This window comes from Ictidomys tridecemlineatus, chromosome 8 (genome assembly GCF_052094955.1).
Source record: "Ictidomys tridecemlineatus isolate mIctTri1 chromosome 8, mIctTri1.hap1, whole genome shotgun sequence".
In the NCBI taxonomy this organism is placed as follows: Eukaryota; Metazoa; Chordata; class Mammalia; order Rodentia; family Sciuridae; genus Ictidomys; species Ictidomys tridecemlineatus.
Window position 1 is genome coordinate 101,869,847 of NC_135484.1, and position 9,897 is coordinate 101,879,743.

Below are 9,897 nucleotides of genomic sequence, written 5' to 3' on the forward strand. Positions count from 1 at the left end.
CTCTCTGAATCCAAATATGTTGCTCTGTGGCTAGTACAAAGGTTTCCTCATACTATCTTGTATATTTTTCCAAAATTGTTTAGCTCAAGATTTAGTTACAAAAGAGTGTTCAATGCAAATATGTAGCATACCAGGATTCAGATAATAAATGAAGATATTTCTCTTTCCTCACAAATATAATCATTGTATTCTAGGCATCATTACCTTATGTGACTTTCTTGCAATCACACTAAAATAGCAAATTCTCTTTCTTGCTTATATGCAAGTCAGATACCAAGATAGAACAAGTATACAATTCATCCCAAAGTTTGTTGTATTAATAATGTATTCTCTTACCCAAATGAGAAAACTACATACCCTTTTATTCTCGATTTTTCTCTAAATATTCATGATCAGAGATAACTTGGATGTGTCATATACAATTCTTTCTAGGTGAGATTTTGCTTTCTGTTTTGCATTGTCTGCTTCTCTGAACATTTCCCTGATGCATCGTGTTGCTTTTATTATTGCTTAGCTATGTTGGCCCCATGTTCTTTACTTGTCCTGAGATCCTGTATCACCTGCTGCTGTCGTTGGCAGATTGTTTTTTTCATGGCCCATGCACATAGATTTGCAACACTACTGATTATGCATTATAACTCTGGAGCACCATTACTTGATTTATATTTCCTATGAATGATGCTCACTGTGTTTGACCTCTGGACTCCCTAAAACTGACATTATTCTAGATGTCTCCGTACTCCCTGATTCCTTTTCTTTTGGGGATAATACTAAAAAATCTTTTTCTTTGTCAAATTTGTGTTTAAAATGTTTCACAACACTGTTTCTCAGCTTTTGGTTATTAAAGTTTTGAAAGTTTTTATCCATAGACCTCTCCTTTTATTTTATTATTATTATTTTTTGGATGCATTGAGACTCAATGGGATGACACTATGTCAAGAGATTGTCAAATAAAACAGTATGCCTGGAATGTGGCTATATGCAACACTAGGGAATTTATATATAAGTCTGCTGTTGTCAGAAAGATTCCTACCTTATCTGGAAATGGGTGTTATTATTCCTACCTAGTATTTGACTTCTAAACTTCTAAGTCTCCCAACTCTCCCTTACTCAGTTTGTCAGGCATGTTTATACTTCTCTCAATAACAATTATAGTAGGTTGACATCAATTTTTGTAGGTTGACATCAATTCTTTCCCAAGGTACTTTTAAATATTGTGCAACTTAAAAAACTGATGTTCTATAATGTGTGGCTACTGATCTACAGGGTGCAGATTTATCTTGCTCTACCTCCAAAAAAATAAATACTTACTAATAGGAAAGGAGGAGGAAAAAGAGTGGGGAGGAGAAGGAGAAGAAGAAAACCATGCCCTAAGAATTCCAGGTGAAGAGGCTTATAGCCCAGAGTTCAGAGAGGAACTTGGGAAAACAGACAACTGGAAATGAAGGAGAGGAATTCTTTAATAATACATATCCAAATCTCAGGTTCATCCTCAACAAAATTCCCTGTTATGATCAGATCAACAGTTTCTAAGTCACCTAACTCAACAGGAAACAGAATCTATGGTCATCATTACCCTCACAGGTACATTTCCTTTTTCTTCATCTCATTTCTGTGATATCCATATGGTCCAGTCTTCTAAACTACTCATAACTCATGCATTAACACTGTTGTTTACTATGGCTCACTTAGGAAAAGCAGATCCCACCTCACCTTTATTATAGGTAGCACAGGACAAATGACAGGGCATGTAAGTATGCAATGTATTAGAAAAACAAACTGTTTAAAAGAAGCACTTGGTAGAAATGAACTGGCTTGTTGCAGGAAGTGTAGTTATGGGATGTGCACAGTTCCTTCACTGATTAGAAGAACTGAGTTAATGGAAGCCTTCCTCACCTCCATTTTTTCCCTCATCTCCATTTACTTTCAAAAATTAGTCTTTAGTTGCTGTTCATTCAATAAATTGATTGATGCCTGTAATCCCAGTGACTTGGGAGGATGGGGCAGGAGGATTACAAGTTCAAAGCTAGCCTTAGCAACTTAGCAAGGCTCTTAGAAATTTAGCAATACCCTGTCTCAAAATTAAAAAAAAAAAACTAAATAAAAGGGCTGCGGATGTGTATTGGTGGTAAAGCCCCTCTGATTTTAATCATGATACCAAAAATAAAAAATAAAAATACATAAACTGATTGAAACAAATATAATCAAAACATGAGTGATTTGTGGTTTTCTGGCTTTAGTTTCTCAAGTGATAGATGGTTAAAAATAACTTTCTGAGAAATTGAGTAGGACCTAATATGCTGTGTGTGTGTGTGTGTGTGTGTGTGTGTGTGTGTGTTTCCTTTTGGTTTGGTTTGGTTTTTGTTTTGATGGTAAGGTAAAAGTCTAAATTCTGTACCAATTTCAGTACTAAGATTTGTTTACTATAATACTATAGTGCTTCCAAATGATCATTTTGTTTCATGGAATGAATAAAACATTCTCTATGCAACAAGACCATCTGGACAAAAAAGTATATGCACTGTGATGTGTCATGTGTGTTGGTTTGTGTATCAACTTGGTTTAGTTAGGAATTGTGTTTTTTATAATTCCCCTTTCTGTATGGTCCAGGCTTAGCACTCAATAAATAGAAGTTGATGTGGTGTCTGTCTCTCTCTAAAAGTCTTTGCCTAGTTAGATGTGAAGTCCTGAGTGTTCCAGTTTCTCAACCTTCTCCAATCTGTATCTTTTTCTTCTTGACATTGAGATATTCTTACCATCTAGAACCATGCCTTCACAGCCTCCCTGTCCCTAGTCCTGTAAACCCCATGTTCTATGTTAGGACTAGGAAAAGGAATTTTTGCTTTTCAGAGGTATGTGGCGTTACCTAAAGAAGGAATGAATAAATAAACCAGCATTGTACTCTTGACTCATTCTTACTGGGTAATTGTAATCCTCTGGAGAGAATGATATATAGGAAGAGAAAAAGACATAGTAAAAAATGAGAGAAGAAAAAGAAGAGAGGAGAGTTAGTTAATTCTAGCAGTAGGATATAACTGTGTTAAACTCAAATACCAACTAGATTTGCTATCATTAGCCAGTTCTTTGACACAAAATCAATCAAAAGTCAGTTTTCTTCTGTTAGAAAGAAACTTTGAGAAAATTAGTTTTAATATTTTTGGTTTTCTATCTACCTGCTCTTTTACCTAGGGCTAAAATCCAAAGCAAATTACAAGTAATCTTTACCCCAGCCAACAAGCAAATGAATGAAAGAAGTATATGGCCACAATATACACTTAGAGATGAGCAAGTTGAAATGCATGGGAGCCTGATGTCATGTCACAAAACACGAGATAATAAAGATAGATCTGAGGACCTAAAGCAAGTCAGTTTGGGAGCACTTAGAGTGGAGAAAATAGATCTTCAGAATGTATTATCCCTTTTGTTCTTCCAATAATATATTAATGATGACCATCATCATGAGTTGCTTTTATTGCATTCCTTGTTTCATACTGGAACATTAATGTGGAACAAAAAACAATTGAAAATAAATGCTTAGTGATTTCCATCTCTAACGATTAAGATATAAAATGATGAAAATTTTAAAAGTGCTTAAGCTTCAGTTAACTAGAAAGTACATTTTTGTAGAACACCTCATTTCATGATGTTACTGGGTAAATGAGATACTATTAATTAATTTATATTCTATAAAGTAACAATATAATAGTTCTCTTATAACAATATAATAGATCTTCCTGATAATTATTATGACGTCAATGATGAAAGGTAAAGCTAACAAACTGAGAGAAGCAGAGTGGAGGGGTGCAAATTAGTGGGCATTCAAGTAACTGTTTGGAATGTCTCTACTATGCAAATCTATCTCTGTCTTCCCCACTATTTATAATTAGAAAAAATGTTTTATATATTTACCCATGTGATAGTTACCATATCTGAAGCTCTGTAATCCTTTTTGTAGATTCATATTTCTATCAACTATCATTTTTGTTCTGCCTGAATGATTTCTTTTAGTAGTGAAGATATTCTGCTGATATATTCTTTTAGCTTTCGTGTGTCTTTGTTTTTAAAATGTTAATTTTACTTTCATTAAAAATGCATTGAAGTGAAACACATGTGACATAGAGTTAATCATTTTAAAGAGAACCATTGGTGGCATTTAGTACATTCAGAATATGCAACCATCACCTCTATCTAGTGTCAAAACATTCCCATTACTCCAAAATACAACATCTTATCCATTTTACAGCCATTCTCCTTTCCTCTGGTGACCCTATCGTAATTACAGTCATGAACTTGCCTATCCTATCCTTTTATATGAATGCAATCATACGCTATTTGTCCTTTTGTGTTTGGTGTGTTTCATGTACCATTAATGTTTGGGAGGTTCATCTATGTATCAAAACTTCATATCTTCTTATGGGTGAAAATAATATTCATATATTATATATTCAAATATATATAATTCATGTATATATAACACAATATGCTTATATATATATATATATATATATATATAACAATGTACATATATATGTAATCATCACTTGAGGAAACATTTGGGCTATTTCCACCTTTTGGCTACCATGAATAGTGCTGCTGTGAACACATGTGTACATGAAAACAGCTATTCAGGTAAGTACATCTTAAAGCCAACAATATTTACAGTAGCAAAATGGCAGACATAGTCTCTTCGTATATCTTATGATTGAAGTTTATTGAGAACATTGGACCTTTGCTTTTATAGTTTTCATCAAATTGAAAAAAAATTAAAAGCTTTTTTCCTCTTTCTATACCCAACCTTAATGGAATTCACTTATATATATATTTTGCTATTGCATATTGCCCTACCAATCACTGATACTTTTTATTCTTTCAAACTCCTTTTTTCAGTATTTTATTTTAAATAATTGCTATTATTGTGTTTTTGATTTCACTAATATTTTCTTCTTCAATGTCTAATTTTCATATTAGTTTTATTTATAAAAATTTGACTTGTATTAATATATAATTTATATGTTTCTATTTAATATTTGAACCAGTGGAATATAGTCATGTTTTAATTTTATGGTCTAATAATTCTAATATCTATGTTAGTTCCAGTTTCATTTTTGATTGAATTATTAATTTTATTCTTCATCATGGGTCATATTTTCTGCTTAATTGAAGCTTGATAATCTTTGAGGGGATGTTAGACATTGTAGTTTTTTTCTTATTGGGAAGATTAATTTTTTGTTTTTGCATTTTATGTAACTTTGATCTGGGACTGTGTTAAATTACTTGAAGTAGTTTGGTTCTTTGGGGTCCTGATTTTGTGAATTATTAATTGAGTCTAGAATAGCATTTGGTCTGTCTAATTGTTTCTCAATATTGCGGCAAGATTCTTCTTGAGTACCCTATAAAATGGTCATTAAAAGTTTAATTTCATCTGATGGGTACATTTATTACTCCTGATCCTGTGTGAGTTCCAGGCCCTTTCTCTGCTAATTCTCTCAGATGATTCTTTCCAAAACCTTGGATAGATTTTTACAAACGTCACAGTTAGTAAGTACTCTGCTAAACATAGAAGACAGATGCTTTGCTCATCTTCAGTGTGCTTTCATTTTGTAATTCTCTCTTCTCCAGTACTTCGTCCTGCAAAGTCTAATAGCTTGATTCTTCCCAGAGATTCAGGTCTCCAACAAAGGAAGTCAGCTGTCTGTCAGTACTGCCTCAGATCCTTTGGCCACATGGTAGCTTGGAAACTTTGTCAAGGTAGTTTTCTGGGGCAATTACAAGGCTCATATTTGTTATCCATCTCTCAGAATCCCTATTCTAAGTTGCCTGGTGCCCATTGCCTTGATATCTCTCTCTCTCTCTCTCTCTCTCTCTCTCTCTCTCTCTCTCTCTCTCTCTCTCTCTCTCTCTCTCTTATTTATAAAATGTGCCATTTTGCTGTTTGCTTTCAGGCAGGGTATAGAATCCAGGCTTTGTTATTTCATCCTGATCAGAATTGGAAGCTCTTTCCTAACTTTTGTTTAAAGGTTTCACCTCTTGATTCTCTGAACCATTCTAGTTTCCTGTCAAAAATTTTCCTTTTGGTCTAAGGTGGCCTGATTTGTGATTTTAGAACTTATAGCTAAACAAATTCATGATAAATAAATAGGCAATGATCAAGTATGAGCCAAAGTGACATAGACAGAATACATTTAATTTGGTTAATAATTAATCACTAAAATCGTGTTTCCTGAAAATTTTTTAGTGGTAGTCTCAATTGTGGTTAAAAGTCTGATGACAGGAAGCAAAATTATAATCTTCTTGCATCTAGATGATTTCTGGGGGGAAAATCTTATAAGGGTACCAAAAAGCAGAGAAAATATCCCATTTGTTTCTGTGCTAAAAGCTATAATTGACAAAATCCTTTGCTGTTTCCAACAAATAAATATAACTGTGACCTAAATTCTTCATAAAATGCAGAAGCAGCATCATATGCAGGTTCATTTTAGGCTTCAAACATTATTATGTGACTAATCCCTGCTTTCCTGGACCCCCAAGAGTTTTCAGACTTAAAAATAAACATTTTTGTGTTGTAGATATAGTTTCAAAATATCTCAACACATAATTATTGCAGGTCTCATTTATTCTCTCATCTGTATGTGAATCATTATACTTTTTTGGAAGCATTTTGTGATGCAAATGCTTTTCTCAACTATTTGGCATTTATTGTCTAAGAAATCACAACTCTGACTTCAGAGTGAAGCTGGGGTGACTTAACAGATCCACAGGACGGGGCCAAATGCACAGAAATCCTCTAAATGTAAGGGGTTGTCAGTAGCTTTTGCACTTCTTGACATTCTTTTGATCTGTGTCACTACTTACTTTTCAATATGTTTTGGGCATAGAGTTATGCCCAAATAGTTCTATTTTAATTCCCTTGATAATTTAAGTATAAGAAAAAATGTTAATTTCATTACTATGTCTTCTCACAGAATATTTGTCACCTGCCATTTAAAAAGTAGACTAAAAACTAAGGATGGATTTTTAAATATTAGATACAATAGTCTATAGCATGCCTGAAGAACATGTCCAGAGTTCACTGCAATATTCTTTCATATAATATTGAAACTTGGCATGTAGAAATAAAATGCTTCTTGGATATTTGAGAAGAGGGAGAATAAATATGAATGAAAGAAATAACATGAATTCAAATATATTTATTTTTTTTAAAAAAACTTATTCCTATTAACATTGAACTTTTATAATAAAAATTTTAGCAACTTATATTTGGAAAATGAAATAGATGCAAAAATAAATGGACATTGATATGCCTAACAAATAATCATTTGTTCTTTCTAGGGTCAAGATAATACACTTATCAAATTTGAATTTACATGCATTTAGAATCTTTTTAGATGACAGAATTTTGAGTCAAAATAATCTTGACAGGCTAGAAAATTGAGCTAATTTTACCATTTCACACGATGCAATTTATGTCACAAATGCAATGTTTTTTAATGTGAATTTACACTTGGGGTGACTGTGTGTGTGTATATGTGTGTGTATGTGTGTGTGCGTGCACACGTGTGTTATAAGAATCTTAGAATACCAGTCATCGTGATTGGTAAAATAAGACTTCATTTACCTCAATTACATTTATATGCAGTCACATTCTGAAATTCTGAGGGTTTTAACATAAATCTGGAGGGACACAATTCAGCTCAAAATATATGCTAATACTTAATTTGGGTGTACCAGTTCATTGCTTAAAAAAGCTAAACTTGTCTCAAGATGGACTATTTCTGATGGATATTCAATTTGTGTCTCATGGGTAGATGCTTCATCCCTACCAGGCCCAATAGCATACTAGATATTGTCTTAATACTTTGTCTTAAGTATTCCACTGCTGATGAGAAAGCCCATCTTCAGAATTCCAGGGGCCTGTGTCATGATTCTTCTCTAAAATTCTTCCTATCACTGATGCATCTTAACCCATTCATATAAATATCCATGCATCCATGCAACCTGAGTGGCAGTGCTGCTAGCCTTAAAGTCTGAACTCAGTAGAGTGCCCTTTTCTTCTCTTGAAGGATCCCACTTGAAGCTGGTTGCCAATCATGTGTTTGCTTTATTCATCAAGGTAGGAGATGAAAAATCCAATCATTTGTGTCAATTCTTAATGTTTGTGCAGACCAAGAATTAGTTTTTCTTTCTTTTTCTCTCCCTCCCCTCCCTTCCCTGCTTGCTTTCTTTCTTCTTTTCTGTACCAGGGATAAAACTCAGGGGCACTTAACCATTGTGCCAAATCCCCAGTCCTCATCGTTTTTTGTTGTTTTTTGTTTTGTTTTGTTTTGTTTTATTTTGAGACAGAGTCTCACTAGCTTTGAACTTGGAATTCTTCTGTGTCAGCCTCCTAACTTGCTGGAGTTACAGGTGTGTGCCACTGCACCTGGCCCAAGAGGTTTCAAAGAACTCTGAATATTCAAGGGCATATACCCAGATGTATATATCCAAAGGGTGAAGGTGCAATTTATTTTTTAGTGAGGGCTGAGAGTTTGCATAATTGAACTGAGTTGGTTGGACATTAAACCTTCTATAGAAATAAGCATGATGATAAGTACTGGCCTTTGTTCTAAAAATTTATCTTGTGTAGAATATGCAGAAATATATTCTATAGTCTTTCATATTCTGTTACAGAATATGAAATGTTTCTTGTAAGGTATCAGAGCATTCCACTGACTTTCAGTATTTTCTTTTTAATCACCCTTTAATTATTAACATCATTTTCTTTTTTTATGGTAGTAATGGTGCTTGGTAATAGTTTTTCCTTTTTCATACTTTTTATACATTTGATACATTGCAATAACTAACGGTTTTCCCTCCCCTGGGAGAGAAATTCATAAGGTCAACACCTGAAACCAAGAACTTTCTGTGTTCTACTTTCTATCATAATGGAGTCTTCATTGGCAGATGGCTGGTGAGTGATTTATCTTTAACCACGTTATAACACTGTCTTTGAATACTCCAGGTACCAAATATCATGGTGTAGCTCTCTAAAAGCAGATGCTGTGATGGAAATTATTTGAAAAGATAGTGTCAGTGGGGAAGGGCATAGGGTAAAAAAAAAAGAATTGGAAAAAAAAATTAGAAAAATGCCATTAAATTCTAACAAAGCCTGAACCTATTCCATAGGAAGGTATGGAGTATTACCTAGGAAGGACTGATATAGTCACTATCCAATAATAGACCAGCCTGATAATAGATCAGGCTCTGTTCAGCATTCTACCCACCTGCCATCTTACCATTCAGTGTAAGAAGAGGGAGTGCTTGGTCAAGGCATCTTTTTGCAGCTGAAGAAATTGGAAAGAGCTAACAGTTGGAGGGAGTCTGTCTCAGTGCATCCTGCACTCACCACAGAAATCAAGTTACATTCATACCATGCATCTCCCAATAGAGCAAATTTTAGATGAATCAAACAGAGAATATATTTCTTATAGTCTCTAAATCTTAGCCTGTTTCGTTAGTGTATTAGACTGATTTTGTGTCACAAAATATTTCTTGTGTTCTATTGAGAATGTACTCTATGACAGTAGATATTTTTTTTTTCCTTTTCATTTTCTCATAGCAGATCTGTATAGTAACGAAGGACATCTTCCACATAGCAATGATGCTCTTTTTACCCCCTCTGGAAACAGAATCATTTTAACAAGCTTTTATAGGGAGTGGGAGTGTACCATCTTACCCTCAGCTTAATTATATTTTTTAAGTATCAAGTTATTTAAAATTATTTATTCTACAACAAAGATTAAACTAACACATGAAATAAAAATAACAAATATTTATTTTAAGCTGCTAAATCTGAGAATAAATTACTGTATAACAGTGAATAAATAATACAATTATATTCATTCATTTATTTGTTTATTT